The 17,354-nt window shown below is 39.7% G+C and overlaps 2 protein-coding genes and 1 long non-coding RNA gene across 4 annotated transcripts in view; all 3 read left to right on the top strand.

The window, feature by feature from the left end:
- LOC143361858 (uncharacterized) overlaps positions 1-3,758 on the top strand; it is a 176,105-nt gene extending 172,347 nt beyond the window's left edge. Inside the window, exon 3 of the transcript XR_013083537.1 lies at positions 3,744-3,758. The gene's annotated coding sequence lies outside the window, so the exon portion shown is untranslated. The remainder of the gene's footprint in view (positions 1-3,743) is intronic.
- Positions 1-17,354, top strand: part of LOC143361850 (multiple PDZ domain protein) — a 183,889-nt gene that overhangs the window by 104,965 nt on the left and 61,570 nt on the right. The gene's annotated exons all lie outside the window — the stretch shown is intronic.
- On the top strand, positions 382-16,563 carry LOC143361865 (uncharacterized). The gene is made up of 2 exons (XR_013083539.1): positions 382-1,109; positions 16,306-16,563. It is a non-coding gene; the product is annotated as an uncharacterized LOC143361865 (long non-coding RNA).

Below are 17,354 nucleotides of genomic sequence, written 5' to 3' on the forward strand. Positions count from 1 at the left end.
GAGAGGGAGAGACAACTATTACTTGGACCGCGGTACAGTGTGACGGATCGCCGATCTAGCTGGACAAAGTTCGAGTATGAAATAGTGGTCACATTTTTATGAAAATTAATCTCTATTCAAACAACGTACTTTACACGATCATGATCCTATTCATTATCCAATGCAAGTGCACGAGCTGGTACAATTTCAAACGGTAGAAAAGGCTAAAGAATTATAAGAATGTCGATACATAACGTTCAACTTATTATGATCGTTAGACTGACAAACCAAACATGGATGCGTATAATTTGAAACAAAAGAAGATTACAAGAATTGAATTACATTTCTCACAGCTGCATAAAACCATTTCATAAATTCCTGTTGGTCCCCGTGTGTCTTGCAATTAATGCAAACGATTTTTATTTCGTACAAAGATCCGCAGTCTAATGATCATTTAAGTGGGGAAGAAGTTTCAGTATGTCTACCGTTCCGTGCGATTGATGCGGACAATTTTTATTTTGTATTGATATGGTATTTTTTGTATAAAGTTGATATTTTGTATAAATATTGTTTCCAGTTGTTCCAGACGTACTTCGGTAGCTAACGATAAAACATAATATCGGATATTCAAATTTTAGTGCTCGATGTATAATACATTCAAAAACGAATTGCCAACGATCATCATCGCCAAAATGATTTTTGTCCAGCCAGATCGGCGACCCGTCGCGCTGTGTCTTTGGTTCGAGCGGTTGATCGATGAGGAGCCTGAGCAATTAGGCTCGTTCCGGCAAACGAAGTGCTCGATCTTCGGAAAATCGTACTTTTTCGTAAAAAAAAAGAGAAAAGGTTGTTGGGAAGAAGCAGTGAGAAACGATACGAGAGCGAAACGTGACCACGAAAGTGCGCGAATCCTCCGACCAGGGCTGCCGAAGCTCGAAGGGAGAAAGATAGTGAGAGAATGGGAGAGAGAGAAAGTGAAAGAGCGATAGAGATACACCGAGAGAAAGAGAGGAAAAATCGAGCCGCGGACATTGAGCGTAAAATGAAATTGTTGATAGAAATGATTCGACTCGTCCGCGATTCGTGCGAAAAATGGGTACATATATCGAAAAATGCCGACCACCGACTAAGTAAGTACTGAATAAAACGATTGTAATAGTGAATGAAAGTTGCCTGGTAGAGTAGCTGAACAGAACGATCGCATTCGGTATTTTGCATTCGACTCGATGACTCTGTTCTCACCGTTCCTCCGTTTAGAATCCGAAGCTCGTGTGCAGCGTGAGGCTTCTTGATTCCCGGCCGGTGTTAGACCGCCTACACAGAACACCACTCGAAACGGAAGTTAAATACAGTTCTGAGAGGAACATTCGATGCTTTGATCAGCACCTCCTCGCTGTACTCTCTGTCGGGCCGTTCTCGTTTGAACAGCGAACGCGAAACCGGCAATTACGGGAAACAGCGAACTCCATTGTCCGTTCATTTCGCGCGCTCGCTTGTATAATTAAATTATTCTCTCTTATTTATTAGTTTTGGGAGCTCCTTATTGATTGATGACTATATAGGGCGACTTTTTATCGTCGCTGAAGTTCGACGATTTATTTGTTTTCCACTGAAACCGGAATGGCGTTCGTTTCAAATACTTCGGTTGTTTAAATAAACCGTAGGTATAATAAAGGAACGGCGAGCAATAACGACGTCGCCATGCACGGTTCCTCTTATCGGGAAATAAATTCAAGATTGCCACCCGCTAAGATTTTCGATAATTGGTTCGCTCGGGCGAATTGCTCGTGTAAGCTCATTGCTAAAGTAGGTTAAAGCTCGTCTTCCGTCTCTGTATCGACTCATACTAGTCGTTGTTTAGTACCGCACCGTTCTAGTCGATCGCAAATATTTTTCCCTTGGATCTACATTCTACAGGGTGATTCAGCTAGGTGTGCCACCTAAATTACTTGTCAACTATTTGGCATATGAAAAAATGGGTGAAACAAAAGTTGTACGATTTCAAGAATAGCATACAACTTGATAATTAGTTTTGTTTCTATTTTCCTTTCTTATCAAGATAGCTGAGTATATGCATTATAGCTGAGTTTCTCTATCTTAAAGGCTCAATTTCAATCTTGGAGTCGCAAACATATAATTTTATTATATACATTGATTATCATCAATTTCCCATTATTTAAGAGTTTCTGGTATAATCTAATTCTCCGTCGAAAATCTTTTTAGTATTCGAACCGTAAACATTTTTTCTACATATATTCTACGAACCTGGGTGATGGCTTTGATTCGAAAGACAATTAACGTAAAATTATTTATTATTTTTAATCATATTCAATTGAACGCCTGTCTAAAATAAACGCGTCTTTCTTGCAAAAAATCCCTCAAAACTAACCACCTACTTTGCCGCGGGCCGCAGCTTTGAACGTCCATGAACTATCCAGTGTTCGATCCATTGACAAAATTACCGCCGTGTGTTTCCATTTATTTTAATTAATTGGTTCGTTTGCGCCCCGTTTGTGCTGCGCGATCGAACTGCAATTTCATTACCACTGAGACGTGTACTTTTTCGAAAAGCGTGATCTGTGATTCGAGTTTTCTTTGTTTAAGCACCGGTGAGTTAAAGATGCGCAGTGTGCAACGAATTGGAAATGCGTAGAAATTTACATACGTGTGTAATGTAAACCTCGAATTATCATTCGCACTTTTGTTATCGTTCGTTTCTGTAGATTCTGGCGAGGTTTGTTTACTGTTAGTTGAACGTATAACGCGACCGCGGATATGATTGTAAGGAACAAAGTGGGCGCTCTTCTTCTGTTTTCCTTGTCTTCGAACTTTTTAAAATTAATAGAATAATAAATATTCGAAAATTAAACTTCGAAGTGTAGGCACATTAGACTTTTAATAAAAATGTATTTTCTCTTTCAATAATTTTAGTAAGTCGAAACTAGGGTGAGAGACGCAATTACTGTGGGGTTCACAATTACTCTGCCTATATTAAGCATAATGAATATTTAAAAAGCGATATATAACATATATATTAACAGATTTTAATGAAATATATTTTTTATTTCTTTTTTAATAATCATTATGCTTTTAAAAATAAGTATAATTAATATAAGCACAGTAATTAGTACCTTATTGGGTACAGTAATTGGGTTCCTTATTCTAATGTAGTGATGTGTTTAAACTTTTTAATTATCGTTATAATCGCATAAAATCCGCAGTTAACCACCGATATTCACTTATCCTTACGTTAACACCTGTGCGCGTATGCTCGTGCCACATCAGTAACATTCATCCTTCTTTCTATTTAAATCAACTATAATTTTGTTCATTTTTTGCATTACATTTTTATACGAAGTGTTTGCACGTTCTTCTATGCCGTGCCTTCGAAAAAGAAAATAAATGAACTTGAAAGAAAAATGTCGAACGGGATGGACGAATTTTGAGAACCTGAAGTCACGCAACAATAGAAGGAAAATTGATCAAAGCATCGCATCTTCTTCCAAACATTATGCAATTTTCGAAGGAAGCCACTTCATCCTGTACACTCACACGCACAAGCAACCATAAACATGGACTCTCACATACACAAACTGAACGTGACCGTATTAGCAATCTTTGTTTTAGCGAGTTGCATTCGCTCGAGTAATTTTTCTTTCTTTGTACATAACATACGCATTATATCCGCCGTTTATTTTTTCGCAGTATAGCGGGTGGGCTGAGGGGGAGAAGGAGGAGGAGATTGAATAAAAGAGGGCGAGAAGGAGAGAGAAAGAGAGAGAGAGAGAAAGAGAAGGAGATAGAAGCGTGTTTCGGTAAAATTTATTTTGATCTCCGATGTGCGCTCAAATGAATTTTGAGTTGAGAATCTTAAAAGGATGGTTTTAACCTGTTAACTGAGGGAGATTACGCTTAAAGGTCGATGCACATCTCACCGGCCGGCCGACCGGCCGTTTTTTCCCCGTTTATAAGCATTTTGGGGTCCGGGACAGCTATTAGAGAGGGTTCGAGAGGCTCGGAACAAAGGCACAGCGTGTCCTCTGCTACCAGAACCCCAGGGGTTCGCTGCCCAATGCTAGAGCCGGCCGGCTAGCCGGCTAGCATTCTCGACGAGAATGTTCGCAGGCTAGCCGGCCGGCTCGTAGCGTGGCAGTACGAAGACAGAATGAACATGCTGTATTTATTTAAAAAACTATCAACCAGAACTTTTCTGAGTTCCTCGTGGTAATAGATCTTGTTAAGGAATTTGAACGTTGTAACAAACGAAATAACAATTTATTACCACGCTAACGAAAAAGAAAGAATATCATCTGACAATCTGTGCGGTGAAACAATTCGTCATTATTTATTTCAAAAGCTGTTAACTAGAACATTTCAGAGTCCCTCGTGGTAATAGATGGGGAATACTTTGTTAAGGAATTTGAGCGTTATTAGGAAAAAGCTACCAGAATAATTAATAATACGGTACTCCCTTTCGGAGCTATAGGTTCGAGCTACCATTTGTTGGGTTTGAGGGGAACATCTGTCGTATTTTAAATAGGCAGGTAATTTTTCTTGTGAATCAAAAACACATGTTGAATGTGAAAAATTATTAGATCTCGAGATATTTTCAAAAAATGTCATACATTTTCTTGTATTAAGTGAAATACAGCTACACTTTTTCAAAATCTTAGTTTTCGTACTCGAGTTACGATACGTGACTTGCTACTGAATTAGGAAATGCTCACTCGTACAAATCGGTTTCTGTTATGATAACAATGTCGAAAGGGTGTTTACCTTTACAACATAGTTATGAAGTGTTTGAGTATCTTCTTCAATAAAGACATTTTTTGAAAATATCTCGAGATCTAATAATTTTTTTGCCATGGTACCCTAATCATTTTTTACGTAGAATGAAAGGAAGAATCTATTCTATTTAAAGAAATGATGCAATTGTTAATTGCACATGCACTGCAGCATCTAAAAAAAATTTAAAGGCCTACAGATGTAGTGCTCTTCGAACCATTTATCTTTCTCCTTTATCATTTTTTCGTAAATGCAATAATAACGGAGTTATGACTTGAAACAATTGTGTGGACCACCCTGTATAAGGATGTGCGATGCTGTTTCACTAATTGTAAGTGCCAGGAACGTTTCCTATTTCCATGGTGTTGTAAAGGAGAGGTACGGATAGATTACCTAAGGAGCTGTGGAGCCCCTAAAAACATTTTTTTTTGTGCCACGCACAGCAGGGAACTGTCAACGCGCTCTCGAAAGGCCATCTGGAAAGGGTCGAGAGGCCAGAGAAGAAATTCGGTTCCAAAGCCTGACACGGTTGCCGCCAGTAAACGCTAGGGCCAAAACCAGGGTTATAATTTTGAGCCGGCCGGCCGGGCCGGTGAGATGTGCATCGACCTTAAGAGATTGCCCTAAGGGTCAATGCATATCTCGCAAGCCCGGTCGGCCGGCTCAACATTACAACCCTGGTTTTGGTCCTAGCGTTTACTAGCGGCAACCGTGTCAGACTTTGGAACCGAATTTCTTCTCTGGCCTCTCGGGCCTTTTCCAGATGGCCTTTCGAGAGCGCGTTGACAGTTCCCTGCTGTGCGTGACACAAAACAAAATGTTTTTAGGGGCTCCACAGCTCCTTAGGTAAACTATCCCTATCTCTCCTTTACAACACCATGGAAATAGGAAACGTTCCTGGCACTTAGTGAAACAGCATCGCACATCCTTATATGTATTTTATCATACGTAAATTATACATATAAAATTCTTCTTAAATAATTTATCATGTTATACGCAAATGTAATTTCTTAATGAAAATATACTCAAAACATCTTTGTTCTGGAAATTATCCCACCGGTTATAAAGTGTAAAAAATTTTTAAAAGTACGATTCTTCCTGTTTGAAATTCCGTTACTTGAAACTGTTATAAAAATATATTAGATTGGAGGGAAAGTTCTGCCGTATTTTAAAGAAAACATTTGAATCAATTTATAAAAATACGTGTTTAATATTATTCAATGATATAATTTCCATTATTTGTAAGGACTTGTTGCCATCTTTCAGGTAACCTGTGCATTCTTGTTTCTCAATGACTCAATAGATACTATTTTTACTAAGAAATTCCCGTGTGATTAACTCCATGATATTGGACGTAAGCTGTGGGTTATAGGAGTGGGCTAAGATATTAAACGAAGTGGTGACATTGTATTGATGCGAAGCTTAGAAGAAGGTTCCCCGGCAGGACTGCGGTGACGTATCTAGATACGAATGCGCGGCCGATTGGTTCAGAGTGGAAGAGGCAGGCCTCGTGTCACACGCATTTTCGGCTGAATTAGAAATATTGGCTACAGCGGTCACACATACTGTGTAGCGTGACGGCCTTCGGCCTCAAAAATTGGGCCAACAGCCGCGGCAGAGATGGGGATAGGCATACCTACGATAGACTCGGTTTGTTTAGGTACCGTCCCCCGGCGCTGCTCTGTATGGAGCGGTTTATGACAGATTATTACTATTGAGCTGGAAATTGGCACAGTCGGACAACATCTGTTTACTGTAAAGTAATTTGTAGACCCCGACCTCTTCGACGAATGTAAAAATGCTACACCCGAGCAATTAAAAAAACGGTGACACTTCCAAAATGGCGAAATTAAAATTATTTCAAGGCCAGGTTGTACCTGTCCCCGCAGCGACCCTCGTCTCTTAACCGAAAATAATATTTCAATTCCGAGGTTTCTTCGTGACAGAAGTTCGCCGCAGGAGACATAACTAGAATTTCCCACTTGGCGGTAATGAGGCGTCCATCAATTTTATGACGAGCAAAGTCAGATGAGGCGAGCGTAAAAATTAGTTTCTGCGACGTGTTTTTTAATTACCTTATGATCACCGTCCGACGAAATCATTACTATGTTTGCGTAGTTGGGTCTAGTTGGGCCTACAGGCGCGCCTGAGGTGGGAATAGGTTTGTTAGCATAGTAATAAATTGTTATTTTGTTTGTTATAACGTTTAAATTCCTTAACAAGATCTATTACCACGAGGAACTCAGAAAAGTTCTGGTTGATAGCATTTTAAATAAATACAGCATGTTCATGCTGTCTTCGTCCGACTCTAGCATTGGGCAGCGAACCCCTAGGGTTCTGGTAGCAGAGGACACGCTGTGCCTTTGTTCCGAGCCTCTCGAACCCTCTCAAGTGGCTGTCCCGGACCCCAAAATGCTTATAAACTGGGAAAAAGCGGCAGGCTGGCCGGCCTGTGAGATATGCATTGACCTTAAAGGTCAATATTCAAATGCGAATATAGAAGCTTTTCTCGAATACAGTTAGCTTCTCTTCCTGGTTAACAGATTAATTACACGCAATTCATCTAGAATTAGCGCGACCGTTGCAGTTTTGATTTAATCGGTGCCGATATCGATCAGTGCCTATAGTCTGGAATGTAATTTCTGTGTTCCAGCACTATAGTCGTCTCAGGGACCTTCTCCCACTCCTCCTTCGTTGTTCTCCCCATTCCGCCTTCATGAAACGTCACCGTTGCATTCATGCACCTTGCACAAATGCATTGCAGCGAGGAATGTGCTGGCCGTTAAATGTGTCGGGTACACCCGACTGTTCAGGTCGGGCCGGAGAACGTCGAGCAAGCTCCGGCGTACTTTCGACATGTACTGTTCATCCGTCAGATGATGGCTAGGTAAAAAATACGATTGCACTCTATTCAGACTTCCCTACCATCGCACGCACTGTCTCTATTGGCCAAAGGCGATGACACGATAATAAACTTCGAAATTTCGTCCCAATACTCAATTCTCGAGTCTGTGAAGTTATTGTACCATTTCATTCGGTCTCGATATGATCGCTGTCATTCTTCGCCATTGTCTTCGGCCTATAACAGCAATGCGTGCGATGGTGGGATAGTCAAGATTGACTGAGAACGTAAACACTTTGCCTAGCCTTCATCTGGCGGTCGCCAGATCAAGGGAATTGAGGAGAATTGAGGAGAATACAGTTACCACCTCTCTACCAGTACCGGACTAATCACGTGACATTGTGGCACATGCACGACAGAAACGAAACACGTCACGTGGCCGGGCCGTGGCAGAAGCGCGGGAATGCTCGTCGCCGGTGAATAGGGGAATGACATCGTAGAAGGGGTAAGGTAGAGTGGGAGACAAGTCTGAATCTGGCGACACTGTGTCCGAGTCCGCTCGACTTTTTCCATCCTTGCTCGAAACGGTCGGGCTATCCGAACCAGTCGAGCTGCCCGAGCGCACGTAGGTATCGGGGTGTATCGGGCACCCGCCCGAGCCCGTCCGAGCCCGACCGAGTCCGTGATTTCGGGTACCCACACATCCCTAACTGCAACGCATCGGAGGGAAGGAGGGTACGCTTGTGTAAAACAGAAAAACGAATGAGAATTTCTTGATTTCTCAACGTAATTGTTTAGAGGAGTGCTTAGTTGCCGAGGAAAAGAGAGAACGGCGGGTGTCGAGAAAGAACGAAAGAGAAAGAGGGAATGCAATTGCATTTAATGAGAGAGAATGGGAACACGGTTACAAAGAGGCAAGTAGAACAACAGATTTTTTCGTTCGTAATTATTTGTCATCTCTTTTTCTGTCTCTCTTCTTCACACACACGCGCGCACACACACACACACACACACACACACACACACACACACACACACACACACACACACACACACACACACACACACACACCCTCACACACCCTCACATCCTTAGTACATTCCTTCTACACTGTCACTAATGATCTCTATTGTTTGTACACCGCCACTCAACAGTTTCGAGTGTCTTCTTTGACGAATCTGGTCCATATTTTCTCCCGACTATTAGATTTCTAAATAATTTTGTGCGAGTATGATTTTTTCGAGCAGAAAAAAATGAGTATGTGTTATTTTCAACTACTGTAACGAGGCTATGTAAACTTGAAATTTTCAAATTATCAAACACACTCGCCTACATTGACGAGCTTGCATTAACCCTCTGTAACTCGTGTTTTTCTAGACCGAACGGAGCGTGTATAAAACAAAATGGGTGTGCAAGTTCTATAATCTGGCCAGAAATCGAACAAATTGTAAAATCACGTTAAAAGAAATTTTTACGTTATCAGGAGGCGGTGGAACAGTAAAATGGTACGCTGAGTGAAACAGAACGTGTAAAAATGCAAATAACAAATGTGTGACTTCAAAGTTAGATAGAACACAGAATTATACATAGAGTTAGAACACCGAACTTTTCAATTGACTAAATTCTTTTTGTCTTTTTCATGAAATATTGGTGTATGCAAATTGCAAATTTAGCAACATTGTAGGCAACATCGTCCGTCACATGGATAATAAATACGTTCTCCGTACCGCAGCTCTGATAATTTGTACTGTATAGATATATATTTATACTAGATAATTTAGACTACTTTCAGACCGTCTCGCGTATTTTGTGGAACGCCACGTTTCGAAAATAAAATGAAGAACGAAAACAAAGAGGAACGGTCCTCCATTCAGTCGGGGTTGGCCGCCATTCCCTAAACAGCAAACGCTCGAAGGTGTTTCAGTGTGCGGTGTTGCCGTCGCCTTTCTGTTTCTATTTGTTTCTCTCTAACGAATCTAACGATCACATCAGCTCGTATGTGAATCTTTCCACCTTTTTGTAGAGGTCTACTACCATTCCACAACTGTCTACTACTCACTGGCACCTTTCTTCACTATTATCAAGTGGCTCTCGTGTCCGGGGATCGATACGTGTGTGTACTGTTTACTATCGCTTAACACGGGGGACACGTTTAGTACCTGAAAGCTACTCCTCTCAACTACCCGACTCGACCCCCGAATACTCGAAACGAGCAAACCGATGGTAGAAAACCTTTCCTCGATGATAGCCGCTGGATATCTGCCCGCAAGTTACATAATACAAATCGATTTTCCTGCAGGCTTCCTCCTCTTTCTCTCTCTGTCTCTCTCTCTCTCTCTCTCTCTCTCTCTCTCTCTCTCTCTCTCTCTCTCTCTCTCTCTCTCTCTCTCTCTGTCTGTCTGTCTGTCTGTCTGTCTGTCTGTCTGTCTCTCTTCCTCGTACGTCTTTCTTGTTTACGCCGTTTTTTTTGTTCTTCTGTTCCTTTACGTTTCCTTCATTCACCTCGAACGCGCGTACTGTTCGACTCTGTACACGTGTACGCACAACCACGACCGACCAACGTGTCTCTCTCTGTGTGTGTCCACGTGTTTATACACGTAGAGACGTAGACGCGGTGTAACTTTGAAACGGAGTCTCGAAGGCACGCGATGATCACTGTCGTTTATACTCACCATCGTCCATCGTCGTCCATCTTCATTGTTGTTCGCATCGATGGCTCTCCGATAGGCTACACGACTCGTGGCAGAAACTATTCAGATCGCTTTGCTCCGGTAATAGCGGACCAGAGCTCGAAACGTTTCAATGACTAGTGCGCGATCACCGCGATAGCGCCTTTACTGACCGAAGGAGTTGCAGCAATGACTAGGTTGCCCTGCATTTTTCGTTATACAGGCTGGTCGGTAACTGGCGATGCAACCGTAAAACCGATGAATCTGCAAATTAGTTGAAAGTGTGGAATGAAGTTTTTTCGCTTGAGCCTTTGTTCTCGAAAATAATCGTCTTTAACGACTTAATTAGTTGCATATTAGTTGACCGGAATTTATAGCACGTTTGAGACAGTGCTTGATTTTTAATTGTTTTTTTATGCAGCTCCTTTGATTCCGCATCATCCTTTGTAGAAAACACTGGGGACGTAAGCAGATCGTGAAACCGTCTGACAAGTTTGCAACCTTATCTTGTATCATTATCTTGCAACCTTTTCTGTTGTAGACAAAATTAAGAAAATATCGAGACTGTCTATGAATTAATATGTACTAGGAATTTACAGATCTCATTATTTCTCGTTCCTGTAGAATTTTTATGAAGTTAAAGCATAGAAAAATTGCATATGAACCATTGCAGAAAATGTTATTCTGGAAAAAATAGAAAATTGCCAAAGTTGTTGCAAGATTTCAAAACTAGAGAACAGTTATCAATAATTGGCGATGTTGCTAGTCTTACTTCATTGGGGACAGACTACGATCTGTGTGAAAGACAGTCTATCAATATGTTCTCCGATGACAATCATAATTTCCTAGCTATCAACTTCAAAATTATACTCATCATCTATTCTTGCGTATTACAATTCTATTTTTAATATCTGTTCTTGCGTAGATACATAGAACTAGTGATAGCAAAAGTCATTGAGAGACACTGCTGAGGCGCAAGTGACGCCACCAAGACAACCCAAATGCCATAATCATGAATCTCAGGATCGGTGGACTCGTGTATAGTGTCTCTTAATGATTTACATTGATACAATGGTAATTTCTACAGTAAATCCTGTAATTAGGATTAGAAGTTGCTAAAGGTAGGATTGAAGATCGCAAAAATGTGAATCATTGAGAAATGCTATGCGAGACAAGTTTCTTTGTACGACCTCCAAACAGCTAAATTGATCAACTCTATAAAATCGAATTATTTTTGAAAATAAAGAAACCAGCATATCCGATTAATTCAACTATAAACTTTGTGCACCGATAAGCAGTCCACTCAATTAATTTTTGGGTCTGCTTTGCATAGTTTGTGTAAATCAGAAGAAACTATTTAAATGTTGTACAGTTTTCTGGAATATCCAATGCATCGATCGTAAGTACTTCACGTTCCTTTTTATTAACCCTCGTAAGCTCCTCGAATATACTTGAACGAAAGATCAATTCGAAATTCTCAACTGCTTTCGATTTGACCAATTGTAGTAGGTGTACAAATGAATTCGTGGATGTTGCAGGTAATCAATTGTAACTTTATTTTGAATTCGAATCTTTCAATTTTAATTTTCTCTTGCACTGAAATCTTTCGACAAATTGTAATTTTCTCTGGCACTGAAATCTTTCAACAAATTGTAATTTTCTTCTGATTCCAAACCTTTCAACCAGTTATAATTTTCTTTTGAATTCGAATCTTTCAACCGATTGGAATTTTATCACATTGACACCAAGGGACAAATTAGGTTGAGAATACTTGGGATGGATGACGGTTAATCACTTATCAAATGGAGTAAACGCATAGAAACTGATGGAGATTATTTTGAACAGTAGTCCTTTAATTGTTTGTAAGTAATCGGTAAATTTTGCAAATTAATTTGTACACCTACCATTTAATTCGTAAACTTGTATTTCGAACGAATGCATCAAATTCCAACACAGTTTCATGAAAAAAAGATTTCACAAAATTTAAGATCGAACATGGAGGACTTCTTACTTGAGGAGCGTACGAGGCAATTATTTCTGCTCGGTCTCGTATCGGAAATATTACGAGTGCGAGATAAAAAGTAATGTGCAGTTGACTAACTTGGCTTTTACGGGGTTCGTATAAGATTATGCTTGCTGCAGTTACCCCCACCTCTGTTTTCTGCTGGCGACCTCACTTACTCCATTTTGGCTCGGTTCCTGACCGAGTCGAAGCTTCCGATAATCCCAGTCTCACTGCTCTGGTCTTCACGGTCGTGTTGCTTTTCATCAGTAGGCCTGTGACATTCGTTACTATACTCAAATCAAAATTAATTGACTGCTCAAGGCCACCGACTCTGCTCGTTGTTAGTAAGTACCAAATTCAAGCTTTCCTTGAACGCGATTCACCTAACGGGCCATTCTGTTGTTTCATTTAAAAAAATTGAATTTTCGATTTACGCATTTCTTTTTTGTAAATATAAGTGTTGTAGAATATGTGTGCAAAGGATTTGTTTGAATTCGTAAAATTAACGTAGTTGACGGAGAGTCTTTAGCACATACCTTGTTATCACAGAAACCACAATTTTTAAAATCTAATTAATTTTTTCGAATGTTTTTATTGCATTAAAGGCGAAAAAGAAATGAAATAATTATTAAATAGTTTGAGTTCAGTGTGCCGGCATTTTTTAAACAATCAAGATTTTACATTTCTCTTGTTACGGATTATAACTAGATTCACACTGATTAATATACAATTTCATTATTTTGTTTCCTATCGGTAGAAAGACTGAAATCATGGTAGCCGTCGACCCATGTTTCTCAAAACACACTTCATAAAAAATACATAGCTCGTGTAATTTTTATTATTTTCACTTACAAAAAATCACACATATACTTCAAATGCTGATAAATATGTGTCCGAAATCCCAATGCAACGGGATCTATAGTTTTTCTGAAAAATATTCTAAAAAATTCGTGCAAAAATTGTCTGCAAAACCACAATACCCCTTTCCTTATACAAAATATGCGGAACTAAATAATAAATCAAGTTAGCGTTCAAACTTATTTTCTTTTAGTTACATTTTATATTTAAAATTTATATTTCTTCGTTTGGACACTGAATTGTGCGAAGCGGAGGAAATGATTCTTGAGTGGCCTCGATCGTTTAATTCATTAGGATTTGTTTGTGATTGTTGTTCATATAGGTTGTTCATATCGTTGAATTAATCCTTTGCGGTTTTAAGTAACATTAGTTACATGAGTAACATTTTCTCTTCTAGTTTTACAAGTGTAAAATATTGACAATATTCGAACTTTCTGCAAATAGAATTTGTTTTATCTTACAACGTGGTTTAATAATGTTTCTCACTAGTCAAAATATTTTTCTAAATACTACAGATTCTTAAGGCGAACCGTAACACTAAATAGCAAAGGCTTAATTTCATATTTATTGAAACTGTTCCCTCATTTCCCCGCAGAACTCTGTAATTTCGTAGCGGGCGTCAACGTTTCTCCTATAATCGTCAAATCGCGCGATACTGTGCGGGTACTATGCATTTCATTCGCAAATTGGGCGACCACGAGCACATTGGACCATCGATACGAACGATAATGGTTCGCAATGCGTTTTGAAAACGACTCGCCGAAAGGAAACTCGAATTCAAGATGGCGACGAAATCGGAGCTATATGTACAAAGAAAGTTTCAGATTTCCTTGAGATCTCTCTTTTTTCTTTGCAAATCTATCGCGCGTAGTAGAAGATCTTTAGGGTGCATCAGAAGAAGATCACCTAAATATCTCCTTGGTATTTCATTGCATGAAAAATATTTATAGTACAATTTGAATGGCTTCGATGAAGGAGTACCTTGAAAAACAAATTTTTTTCTGTGTTGTACGTTTATTTTTTTCGATTATTGTATCTTGTACGGATGGAAAAATGCATTGGGGTATGCCTTAATCATGACCTTCGGATGACCTTGGGAACCAGAAATGTGATGAAATTGAGGCAATGTACATGAACTCGTTGCTTATGTTATAAATGTTCCAAGTAGTGTATGTCGGCAGTGATACACTTTTTGATACGAGTAAATACGGATTACGATGTCCTTTTTATTGTTTCCGGTGAAATAGCAGCACAAGCACTAATCATACGGTTCATCATCGTGACATCAATTTTAACATTTCGAATATAAACGGTAAGTTCGCACATATCAATTTCATTGAATTATTGGTTTTCAAGGTCATCTGAAGGCCAGGCATATTCAAACATACTTTTCTATCCGCTCCAAGATGCAATAGAAAAAAATAAGCCAATGACCTTGAGAAAACCGGAAAAAATGAGCTGACAAGAAAAAGTTTATTTTTCAGGATACTCTTTAATCGAAGTCATTCAAATCGTGCCATAAATATTCTTCACACCATGAAAAACGAAGGAGATACTTAGGTGGCCCCCTTTAGCTGAGACACCCTGTGTTGTATTTGGAAATTGATCAAAGCTTCTTTAAACAACGGGACACGAGCGCGGGAGTAAATTGGAAAACTTGAAACTTTTCTTCATCGGTTTTATCCTCGAGCGGGGGCGAGGCAAACTTTGGGATCGAGTTTCCATCCTAATGGAAGAAATTGCGATATACCTCGTTTCTGATAATGCCGCGACGTAAACAATTTGCATACCATTTTCAGAAGTAATTGTTTGCCTGGCCCTGCGATACCGCCACTTTATGCTCTCGCTGCAACATCTACTTACACGAGCATGAATCATTTATTAGAAAGGGGGAATAAAACGGTCGTTTATCAACTCTTATGAATTTTCGATTGGTCAGACTGCGTCCAGAGGATAGTGGCAATTTTTTTTTCTTTTTCTTTTTTTAATGTAATCGTAATCCTTGAAAAATTAAAAATTAAATTTTGGAGAAACTTTTTACCGCCGTACTTACTCTAGGAATTTTTAATGGGAGAAGTTCAATGAAAAACAAGAAATAGAATTAAGTGAATTGATTCTAGTGAAGGAGCCAGATAATTGATATATGTAAAAGTCATTTATGCTGTTATCTGTTCTTTAAGATATTTCGGAGTTTCTTGTTAAATAAATAAAACTGATGATTTTATGCACTTACGTCGAAAATGAGTAGGAGAAACACGAAAGAGTAAATTCTATATTATTTTCAATATTATTTTTATATACTATTTTCAACTTATTAGAAGAGGATATAAATTTTTATATTTCTCCAAGTCTGTTACGATTGAGGTTGAAATCTTTTATTTTGCATAATGATCCGGAGTCTGTTAGTGACAATATGAACCACGACAATATAATTTATACTCGGATTGATAACAGGACATAGTTTATTTCTCGTTTCTGCTAAATGATTCGCGTCAGACATAAAAGCATCTCTAGCGTTCGAATTAGGGATGCGCGGGCCCATACAATCAGTGTGGCCAGATAGGAAAAATTGAGGGGAATAGAGACCTCCCTCAGTCATTACTGGATTAGTCACGTGGCATTGTGATACGTGCACGTGGGAGAAACGCGTCACGTGACCGATCTCTGGTGGAAGCGGGGGTTGTTGGGGCATACTTGCCTTAGACGGAGCATGGTAGAGTGTCAGGCTGTTCTCGATCTGACCACACGTGCAATGTGTCGAGCACATAACTATGCGGGTCAGGTCAGATGAATTCGGGTGGGCTCGGGCGAGCGTCCGACGGATGCGTGTAAGTACTCGGGTAGCTCGATTGTTTCGGGTCAGGCCGGGAAAAGTCGAGCTCGTCCGTGCCTGCCCGATTTTTTCCAAACCTGCCCGAGCCCGCGCATCCCTAGTTCGAACACGTTAGTGCGCTTCTATTTTCTAGTAGAAAGAGAAAACTTTAAACAATTTTAGAGGGAATGCTCCGCGATGGAATGCGTACGGCCGATCACGATTCCGTAGGCGTTGTTCCTTGTCTGTGTTTTTTTCTATTTCTTTTGTTTCATGTCTCTCTCTCTTAAATATCGTCGGCGTGCACCACGCGTTCCCGCTAACTAATTCGGCAATGTTATTTTCATTTTTCAGGGCAATGCTTAAATCGTCCAGACCGGGACCGTTTGCGAAGCAAGTTCTATCAATTTGCCGCAGTTAATCGACCAAAGAAAAAACGAACGAAAAAAAAAAGAATAATGATATTCGATTAAGAAATAATAATATACACGCAAAACACACACAAATGTGCTCGTCGTATGACTGTTTTAATAATAACAATGATATTCATATCCGAAAGCAATGACCAATCATGATGTAATATTATACATGAGTGTTTTTCTTTTGCCTAAACGTGTTCTTCGTATAAACCCTCTCACCGTTCCCTGCCGTCGTTTCATTTTCGACTTTTCGCTGATCATGGTTTGTGGCAAATGTTCGTCGAACTTCAATTGTGCCAGCAATTTTCGATGCTTCTTGTTGTTAATTATTCGAAATAATTTACAGCTGGACGGACACGGTTTTCACGATGATTATAGACGGCGGCCTTTCAAGATGGCGGGCGTTATACTAATATTTACAATGTTTCCTTTCGTATTGAAAATAAAAAAAGTGTGAAGACATGAAGTGTTTAACATCGATAGAAGCCAATTTTGAATCTAAATAGGGTAAATGTTTACAAAAGGGGACCCGGCTGCGATGACCTTGGCCTTGAAATATGTTTTCAAGGTCAACATTCTGAACAACTTATCCATATACATGTACCCATCGCTCGGTCTTAGTTTCCGAGATAATTGCAAAAAACCTTCGTTGAGTTTAGGTTACAAGTAAACTTTATTTTCGTACAGGCTGTCACTGAACAGTAAGTAAAATGTACAGAATCATATACAGGATCTCAACGAGAAGGTATAGTCTAAGTTGGTTGGGCTTAGCTTCGTGAGGCAGTGGAAAGGGCCGGCCCGACTACGCTTGCAATGTTCCGCACTTCGCATGGATTTTTTGATGTATGGTTGCGCTCGCCACCCCCTCACGAAGCTAACCCCAAACAACTTCAAATTGGTGAGATTGGTAAAATCTGAAAAGGTGAGAAAGCTATTAATATTTTATTTTTGACTATCCCGCAGTAAAACTTGCAGAATGAACTG

The sequence above is a fragment of the Halictus rubicundus genome, chromosome 15 (assembly GCF_050948215.1).
Source record: "Halictus rubicundus isolate RS-2024b chromosome 15, iyHalRubi1_principal, whole genome shotgun sequence".
Taxonomy (NCBI): domain Eukaryota; kingdom Metazoa; phylum Arthropoda; class Insecta; order Hymenoptera; family Halictidae; genus Halictus; species Halictus rubicundus.